This window comes from Macrobrachium nipponense, chromosome 8, assembly GCF_015104395.2.
Source record: "Macrobrachium nipponense isolate FS-2020 chromosome 8, ASM1510439v2, whole genome shotgun sequence".
NCBI lineage: Eukaryota > Metazoa > Arthropoda > Malacostraca > Decapoda > Palaemonidae > Macrobrachium > Macrobrachium nipponense.
Window position 1 is genome coordinate 98,730,950 of NC_087203.1, and position 10,459 is coordinate 98,741,408.

The following is a 10,459-nucleotide window of genomic DNA, read 5'->3' on the forward strand; positions in this document are numbered from 1 at the left end:
CACAGTGGAAAGGGTAACCAGTTATACCAAACAATGCGAAGGCAATTCCCATTATACCTAAAGCCAACCATACTAACAGACAGACAGACAGACAGACGGACACGCCGAATCGCGTAAATGTTTGTTTCACAGATCCCCTTTTTGGAAGAACACCAATTTGCTGGTACATAAATCAGATACTACCTTATACTAAGCCTATCAGGACAACAAAGATTGGCATGTTGACTGAAGAGGCAATAAGTAATGAAACAAATTATGCACAAAAATAACCCTCCAGCAAGGACACTAATATCAGAATATTTATGCTGCTGTTGACCTTCAGTTTCTGATGCAGGAAATCGATAAAACTAATTGTCCAAAACTTTAATATTCATGCTATACAGTAATGCACGGAAAATAAACTCTAGTTTTGTTATTGTTTTTTTTCAAAATCTTTATTTCTATACGATCGATTCATTTTGGAAACCTGACAAAACAATCAAAAGGGTTTGCTACTCCCGTTTATACACCGCAATGCAAACTCAACTGAAGGAAATTCAAATTCAAACGAAAATTCTATAATGCAAATAAACCTGAACAAATGTTCTATGCAAATGTTGAAGGAAATTCTAGGAAGGTAATGCCAAAGGTACTTCTACACAATCTACTCACAAAAAGGAGACATGATATAATTACAAGAAAAACTCAAAAACAAATCCTACAATGTAACTCAAACGAGGATGGTACCTGCAAGCACGAAAAGGGAAGCTTCTACAAAGGAAAGCTACTACGGATCTCTACTTTGTAAATTCAAAAGAAAATACAATTAACCAAGTTCGATATAATGTCACATTATACTCTCTAAAGTCCCGTAATTCTAAGATGTAGAATTTAAAGGCAGAATCCAAACCCAAAAGAAAACGAATGATAAACTGCTCAATATAAATGAAATTCTAAAGACTAAACTCAAAAGAAAAATCTGCAATACATAACCCATGAAAATACACTTAGGAAAGTAAACTCAGAAAGAAATTCTAATAAAAGCTATAATAAATCTAATCGTAATATTCAAAACTCAAGAAGAAATGACTATGTTATAATGGGAAAGCTTCTCAAAATTTATATGAAGCCGAACCAGATGTACAGTCTGTGCTCTCTAAAACCTAAGTTAACACGAAAAAAAAAGTGGTTCCCAAACTAATAGTTTTTCAGTGATGATATGCCTCAAAAGAAGACATCTAAAAGTAGATAAAAAACACTTATACAATCCTACCAAATTTCGGTCAGCAATAACTAACAAGTAAAATCTCGATTGCGCCGCAGAATCGAGTTTTCTGTTACATCGTATAATCACGACCACCGAAAATAGATCTACCTTTCGGTGATTTCGGTATAATCCTGGATGAGCGGCGGCCCATGAAACTTTAACCACGGCCTGGTGGTGGCCTGACCTATGTCGTAGCCAGACGCATGATTATGGCTAACTTTAACCTCAAATAAAATGAAAACTACAGAGGTTAGAAGGCTGCAATCTGGTATGTTTAATGATTGGAGGGTGGATGATCAACATACCAATTTGAAGCCCTCTAGTCCCTGCAGTTTTTAAGATCTGAAGGCGGACAGAAAAAGTGCAGACAATGAAAAGTGGGGATGGACAGACAAAGCCGGAACAAAATTTCTTTTCGGAAAACTAAAAAGCATTTATTAGTCATTTCAAAAACCCAACGACTCCTGGGTTTGTGAAGAATTTAACAGAGAACAATTACACCAAATAAATACAGCAACAGACAGGATTACGTGTTATGACTCAGCGTTTAAAAATAAGCCTTTTTTTATTCGTTCACATGTGGTATCGACAAAAGCCAAGGAATTCCATGTGAATCAACAGGTGTTCAACTTGCCTTTTAAACATGACAACCTGTATTCAGGTATGTCTGCACAGTGTACGTCTGACAGGTAAATACGGAATATACATAAAATGTGTGTATGAACAACGCATAGGCTACATATCAGACTTCCGAATAATACTGTTGTCTTCCCCGTTAGGATTTCTGAACAAATTTGCATTCTTATTTTGAAAAAATGATCGGCAAAAGGCGTGAAGGATTCCGTCATTTTTAAAGGACGAAAATAATACAATTTAACAACTGTTCATCCAGAATTAAAAATTCCTATAATTTTGCACATTTTTAAATATAATTTTGACAGAATTTCATAAAACTTACAAGTTTTAAAGGATGCTTCGCTGACAAATAGTTCAGGATTATATCTCCTAAAAGTCACGCACATAAACATTTGTAATGCATGACTTCCATGACAACCTAAGAACGTCATTGCTTCAGTCTACATGAGATTTACTTGCGATGAATAAACTAACACAATTTACTTGGCCACTGCTTTTCATACAAATGTGTAATTTCTAAGTTACCCATTCACGGCTCATATCAACGTTTTTTTTTTTTTTTTTTTTTTTTTTTCGGGTCCAAATTGTTTTCCTCAGCTGTGACTGATATAATGGATTTCCCGTTTACGAGGACAGACGCAAGCAACTGCCTAAATTCTTAGAAGCCCTGAACTCTGAAAATAACAGTATACAACGTCGGAAATACTTGAACCACTTGACAGCTAAAGCCACGTCATTCTCACCCAGTCTCAGGCTGGGTTCTAAACTCTGGTAAACTAATTCTGATACACTGCGAATATTCAGTGTGTGTGTGTGTGTGTGTGTGTGTGTGTGTGTGTGTGTGTGTGTGTGTGTGTGTGAGATTAGTCACGTACGATTACAGACTATAGCTATCAGCCCACACACACCTTCACATAATCCAGCCCCCTTAACCAATATTTCAAGAGGCTATTATATAACTCCTCTTAAGCTGCAAGCCTTGTCATCAAGGCAAAAGCAATTAGCCAATAGATGGCGCAAGGATGCACTCACTCTGAATCACCTTTGGAGAGAAGTAATTAACTAACAGATGACTCAATCAGCATTTAACTCTAATCAAGGACAGTTTGCGATCCACCAAGAAAAGGTTTCGTTCAAGCATCGCTTTGGGGGTCAATGACCTCGTGAAAAGGGTCACGGCACGGAAGCCATTTTAATGATTAGACAAAACTGAGTATCGATAACACCGGAACAACAATACCAATAATACCAAATATGCTGTTTGGGCCGGGGAGGGGCGGACCATACCTTGGGTCAAGCATTACATAAAAACTATAGATATTTTCTATAACAACGGGATACAGGAAAAACCACGTTAGGTAAGAGTCGTGTCTTGGGAACGCGAAATGTGCACCAGTTTTATCACACTTTTTTTAATTTCTTTTTTTTTTTTTGTTTTTTTTTTACTTAATCTCCAATCCCGTTTGTATTCCGGGGCTGGGATTCCATTAGTTAAATACAGACCAAAAATATATATAAAACAGGGTATCGTCTAAATATAAATGGAAAATGCAACAATAGATAAAGTTGAAATTAAAGTTAATTCGTCCAAAAAGAGGGAAAATAAATAGCAACAATACATCTATGAAACACTCAGTCATTTTGACTCTAGAGAGCAACAAGAGCTATGGAAAACTCGGCAGCAATTTAGACTCCGAAGAGCATCATCTAAAAAACAAGCAGCAATCTGGACCCCTGAGAGCAACAACCACCATGGAACACTCAACCAATTGGACTCAAGAGAGTAGCTACCACATCCGGGAAAAACTCGACAATTATCTCATAGAGAGCAACAGTCATTTTGACTCAGAGAGCAACAACAACAACAACTGGGAGCACTCGACAATTTTTACTCAGGCGAGCAACAACATCTGGGAAACATTTTACCTCTAAAAGGGCAACATCTGCAAAACATTTTAACTCAAGAAAGCACCAACATAGGAAACATTTTAACTCAAGAGAGCAACAACATCTGGGAAACATTTTAACTCAAGAGAGTAACAACAACAACAACTATGGAAGAAACGGAAATCTCGACTGGAGAGAACAACAACATCAAGGAAAACACTAAGCAACTTTGACTCCCAACATACATTACTTGAAGTTATTTTCATCGAAGTGTTGCCAAGCCATTTTCAACTGAATAATAATAATAATAATAATAATAATAATAATAATAATAATAATAATAATAATAATAATAGGTCGTCAATAGACTTAAGTCAAGTTAAGCAACATTGGGGCTGGTCAGTCGTTGGATGGGTGACCGCTCTCCTCGGCGTTGATTCCTTGGGAAAGGATCTTTACCATAATTTCCTCAGTCTACTCAGCTGAAATGAGTACCTATCCCTGATGGGGTAGGATCCAGCTATGGGTTAAATAGCAAAACTCAGCAATGATGGAAAGAAATGAAGGAATAAACGACAACGACGTAAATGGAACCTCTGGCAACAGAGGAGCTTCGTCCGGCAACCAGGTATTCAACCCAATGTAGGGGAAGACGGTCAGGGTACTTGGAGGTCGTCATCCAGCAACTGATCACCACAACGACAGTAATCAACAGCCTGAGACTGGAGCTACAGAGGCAAAAAGGAAGAAATGGACAAGAGAAGAAAATAAGGAAATATGGAGATGCTACATCAGAAGCAACCCGACGGAGAGAGGATATAGAAGAAGATTGGTCAACATCTGGAATGAGAGGAATAACACCCCCCAAACAGAGCAGAGGCTGGCAGACCAAGTAAGGAACATAAAGAAAAAGAACTGGCTCTCCCCAACAGAAAGAGAAGAACTGGAAAGGGAAATGTCACACGACAACGAATTACACGTAGACGAACTGAGAGACGATGCCACAGAAGACGACAGGGAGGATGAGGTATCAAACAACGACACACGAAGAAACACCGACGAAGTAACAGAGAGGACGGAATGGTAGAAAACGATTAGACAATGGATGGAGCCAGATACAGAGAGAACAAAAATCCCCTCCATGAAAGCTTACAACAACAAGAAATTAAGGGAGAAAAACAAGTGAGGTCAATGAAATAATGGGCCTAATACACCACCACCAGTATCACAGAAACAAATAACTTGACATATGCAGGAGCAAGATTAGTAGCAGAACTGATGGGGATTCGAACACCAACACCACCGTCACAACCAACCCAACAGAAACCAAAACAGCAACCTCCTTGGAAAAGGCGCCTGGAAAAGCAAATCATGGTGATGAGATCTGACTTGAGTAAACTGAAAGAGATGGCAGAAAAAAGGCTAAGAAGCAAGAAAACAAGGGAGGAACTCAACGAGAAATACAAAGTACAAGAGAGGGGACTAAACAACACAATAGAAGATGTAAAACAGAGGCTTAAGGCCAAAGCACACAAGATCCAACGGTACATGAACAGGAATAAGGGATACCAACAGAACAAAACTATTCGGAACCAACCAGAAAAGACTATACAGCCAACTAAGAGGGAAGACAACCACCAGAGAAATTCCTGAAGCCGAACCAAGTAAGAGACTCTGGGAAAACATATGGAGCAATCCGGTATCACACAACAAACATGCAAACATGGCTCCAGGAAGTCAAGGAAGAAGAAACAGGGAGAATAAAACAAAGATTCACAGACATCACGACAGACACAGTCAGACACCAACTAAAGAAAATGCCAAACTGGAAAGCCCCAGGTCCCGATGAAGTCCATGGATACTGGCTCAAAAAACTTCAAGGCCCTACACCCCACGAATAGCAGAACAACTCCAGCATTGTATCTCAAATCACCAAGCACCCAAATGGATGACCACAGGAAGAACATCCTTAGTACAAAAAGACAAGAGTAAGGGAAATATAGCCAGTAACTACAGGCCTATCACCTGCCTACCAATAATGTGGAAGTTACTAACAGGTATCATCAGTGAAAGGCTATACAATTACCTAGAGGAGACTAACACCACCACCCCCACCAACAGAAAGGCTGCAGAAGGAAGTGTAGGGGCACAAAAGACCAGCTCCTGATAGACAAAATGGTAATGAAGAACAGTAGGAGAAGGAAAAACCAACCTAAGCATGGCATGGATAGACTATAAGAAAGCCTTCGACATGATACCACACACATGGCTAATAGAATGCCTGAAAATATATGGGGCAGAGGAAAATACCATCAGCTTCCTCAAAAATACAATGCGCAACTGGAATACAATACTTACAAGCTCTGGAATAAGACTAGCAGAGGTTAATATCAGGAGAGGGATCTTCCAGGGCGACTCACTGTCCCCACTACTCTTCGTAGTAGCCATGATTCCCATGACAAAAGTACTACAGAAGATGGATGCCGGGTACCAACTCAAGAAAAAGAGGCAACAAAATCAACCATCTGATGTTCATGGACGACATCAAGCTGTATGGTAAGAGCATCAAGGAAATAGATACCCTAATCCAGACTGTAAGGATTATATCTGGGGACATCAGGATGTTTGAATTTGGAATAGAAAAATGCGCCTTAGTCAACATACAAAAGGCAAAGTAACGAGAACTGAAGGGATAAAGCTACCAGATGGGAGCAACATCAAACACATAGATGAGACAGGATACAAATACCTGGGAATAATGGAAGGAGGAGGATATAAAACACCAAAGATGAAGGACACGATCAGGAAAGAATGTATGCAGAGACTCAAGGCGATACTCAAGTCAAAAAAACCTCAACGCCGGAAATATGATAAAAAGCCATAAACACATGGGCAGTGCCAGTAATCAGATACAGCGCAGGAATAGTGGAATGGACGAAGGCAGAACTCCGCAGCATAGATTCAGAAAATCAGGAAACAAATGACAATACACAAAGCACTACACCCAAGAGCAAATACGGACAGGACTATACATAACACGAAAGGAAGGAGGGAGAGGACTACAAGGTATAGAGGACTGCGTCAACATCGAAAACAGAGCACTGGGGCAATATCTGAAAACCAGTGAAGACGAGTGGCTAAAGAGTGCATGGGAAGAAGGACTAATAAAAGTAGACGAAGACCCAGAAATATACAGAGACAGGAGAAAGGACAGAAAAGAACAGAGGACTGGCACAACAAACATGCACGGACAATACATGAGACAGACTAAAGAAACTAGCCAGCGATGACAATTGGCAATGGCTACAGAGGGGAGGAGCTCAAGAAGAAAAACTGAAGGAATGATAACAGCGGCACCAAGATCAAGGCCCTAAGAACCAGATATGTTCAAAAGTATGATAGACGGAAATAACATCTCTCCCATATGTAGGAAGTGCAATACGAAAAATGAAACCATAAACCACATAGCAAGTGAATGCCCGGCACTTGCACAGAACCAGTCCAAAAAGAGGCATGATTCAGTGGCAAAGCCCTCCACTGGAGCCTGTGCAAGAAACATCAGCTACCTTGCAGTAATAAGTGGTACGAGCACCAACCTGAAGGAGTGATAGAAAACGATCAGGCAAAGATCCTCTGGGACTATGGTATCAGAACGGATAGGGTGATACGTGCAAACAGACCAGACGTGACGGTGATTGACAAAGTCAAGAAGAAAGTAATCACTCATTGATGTCGCAATACCATGGGACACCAGAGTTGAAGAGAAAGAGAGGGAAAAAAGGGATAAGTATCAAGATCTGAAAATAGAAATAAGGAAGGATATTGGGATATGCCAGTGGAAATCGTACCCACCCATAATCATAGGAGCACTAGACACGATCCCAAGATCCCTGAAAAGGAATCTGGAAAAAACTAGAGGCTGAAGTAGCTCCGGGCCTCATGCAGAAGAGTGTGATCCTAGAAACGGCACACATAGTAAGAAAAGTGATGGACTCCTAAGGAGCAGGATGCAACCCGGAACCCCACACTATAAATACCACCCAGTCGAATTGGATAAAGGACTGTGATAGAGCAAAAAAAAAAAAAATAAAAAAAATAAAAAAAAAAATAATAATAATAATTTAAAAAGCCTCATAATAGCACGAGTCTTCAAATGGATAAACAAATCCACAATTTAAAACTTTAAGGATAGCCGAAAGCTATCCCTAAAGTTTTTAAAATTTAAATATATGTACATTTACATAACTGTGGATTTGTTTCTCCAATATAATTAATAATAATAATAATAATAATAATAATAATAATAATAATAATAATAATAATAATAATAATAATATTCACACATACATCTCACCAACCTAGGGGCAATAAAGGAGGTGAAATTTAGCTATTCGTTAAACTGTAACTTTTCCTGGACTGAACAGCAAGGTCCTTTTGGGAGGGAGCTTCCTCCACTCTGGTCCTACGGTCCTACTGATTTCCGAATTCGGAAGCTTTAATTTCCAACCTGCCAAAAGTTAGTCCAGGTAAACGCCCCGATGAGAATAATGATCAGTAAATATATGACCACAATGCTAACCATAATAATACAAGCTTTTTTATTGGTAATTAATTAGGCGGCTCATTATCAAAACCACCAACAAAGGAAACCACAGCAGCAACAATCATAATTTATCTAATAATATTACAATGCAGCGAGACAATGTTCGAGTATAATATTCAGAGTATGTGCCCACATTTCAACGTTTGGAGTCCACATATGCAATTCTATATTTTCCAAAGCCTGATGGCCAATAATTATATTTATCAGCTAACCAATAATGGGATATGGCAAATGAAGGATGGGGGGAAGGGGGAGGGGGAAGGGGATGGGGGGAGGATTATGCCGGCTAAGATCACAGAGTATAAGATAAAACAGTTGCTAAGCACAGGCTCGAACACAGGGTAACCAACAGATGTTTGTGAGAGCTTTTGATCTTCCTTATTCACTTAAGCAAAGTTCAAGTTTTCATAGGTAAGTATATTGCTTCATATATATTCCAGAGAATGAATGACAATCGTCCTTCAATAGTGACAAACATTCATTATGGAAAAAGGCCGATCTTTACGACACCCGTGTTATGAACTGATAAAAACATAAAACGTCATTTCAAAAACATTTTCTGACGATGAAGTTGATAAAAACGATAGTAAATTAAATAAAAAAAAAATAAAAAAAAAAAGGGGGGGGGGTCAGTCTGCCACTCTATTCTTCAATGATTATGATGATGAACTCTTCTATACTCCGTCAGTCATTCTCAAGAGGCATCTCATCGCATCCCTTCCGAAGCCTTCTTATCCATTATCACCAAATTTCTATTCTCATCAATCCTCGCTCTTCCTGTGCAAGTGATAGTGCAACGTTGGTTGCGTTCTCAGAAATGTAAGAATGAAATAACTTCACAAATGAATTACATTACCGGTGATGATCTTCTGAAATATTCTATAAATATAATTTATCAGAAAGTGTGAAGAATACTTAACAGACTGATTAATATGACGCACCAAGAGGAATGTTACATTATGAAGTCACTAAACATAACATAGTAGTAAAATTATCTTGCACTCTGGGTATGTATAAACATTCCACTAACTTCCACTTATGCTTCAAGCACAATAAATAACGCGAAAAGAAACCGTAGTAACAACAATAAACAGTAACACAATGGCGAACGAACTGTCAAGTCCTGTGTTCTTTACAATTTCACGATTGTCACTATACGACAACGAACTCGTGAAAAAAAAAAAGACACGAAAACGGAGTTCGTCAATTCGAATGATCATCATCATCATCGTTACCACCTTCCCGCTCACTAACGTCAGACCCCGTCCACTCACGTCACGACGTAAACTGCGAACACACACTCTTGATATCTGAAGTTTGTCTGTATCGGACGGTGTTACCAATCACGCGCGAACTTTTCCATTGCTTCAAGACGCTTAGATTGCACTTTTCATCTCCTTAAAATTCAGAAGGGCCCCTCAATGATAGAATTCAATTCTTAAAAGGCTTTTACATAAACTTTGATTACGATTAACTTAACTCTGAAGGAGAGCATTTTGGGATTTATGAAAAACGTGATGCGGCAACGATGGAACCAACTGTAGTGGCACTGGCACCCTGACTTCCCACCCTTAGACCCCATTAATATCAGCCTACTCCTCCCCCTACTATCTCCTACTCCTCCCCACCCCCCACACCCTTCCCCCTGCTATCGTCCGTCTCTGCCCCTCCCCTGCACCACCCCCGCCCGTCGAAGTAACACCAGACACCCACCTCCAACTTCTGCCTTGTTTACTTTATGATAACCGCAACGCCCTCCCTTCCACTCGTTACATCGCGGGCTGCTTTCACTTAACACCTTCTATTCCTGGCATCAACTGACATATACATTAACGCCCATTAAGTGCGTCTTTAGCCACAGCTGACATATGGAGTGAAGTGGAGTACCTCATCAGATCAGGTCAACCAGGTCTTCCCGGGAGTTGCCAACTCGACGAGAAATGACAAGAACACCAAAAGCGCAATTCTCACAATTCATCATTATCTCTTCATAATTAGTTGATGTTTTATGGCAAAAAAGAAAATGTGGCGACTCTTCTTTAGAATTCTCAAAGGGCAAGAGGACAATTGAAACAGACATCAAACAT

At 39.5% G+C, this 10,459-nt stretch overlaps 1 protein-coding gene across 7 annotated transcripts in view; it reads right to left on the reverse strand.

The window, feature by feature from the left end:
- The window catches only part of LOC135222927 (protein ST7 homolog), a 77,349-nt gene that overhangs the window by 35,854 nt on the left and 31,036 nt on the right, over window positions 1–10,459 (reverse strand). Inside the window, exon 1 of one of the 7 annotated variants that reach the window (XM_064261364.1) lies at window positions 9,611–9,661. The exons of 3 other annotated variants lie outside the window; for them this stretch is intronic. The gene's annotated coding sequence lies outside the window, so the exon portion shown is untranslated. Of the gene's footprint in view, window positions 1–9,607; window positions 9,662–10,459 lie in introns of those variants that run through there. 3 more of the 7 variants (XM_064261366.1, XM_064261365.1, XM_064261367.1) reach the window with 3 other exon arrangements.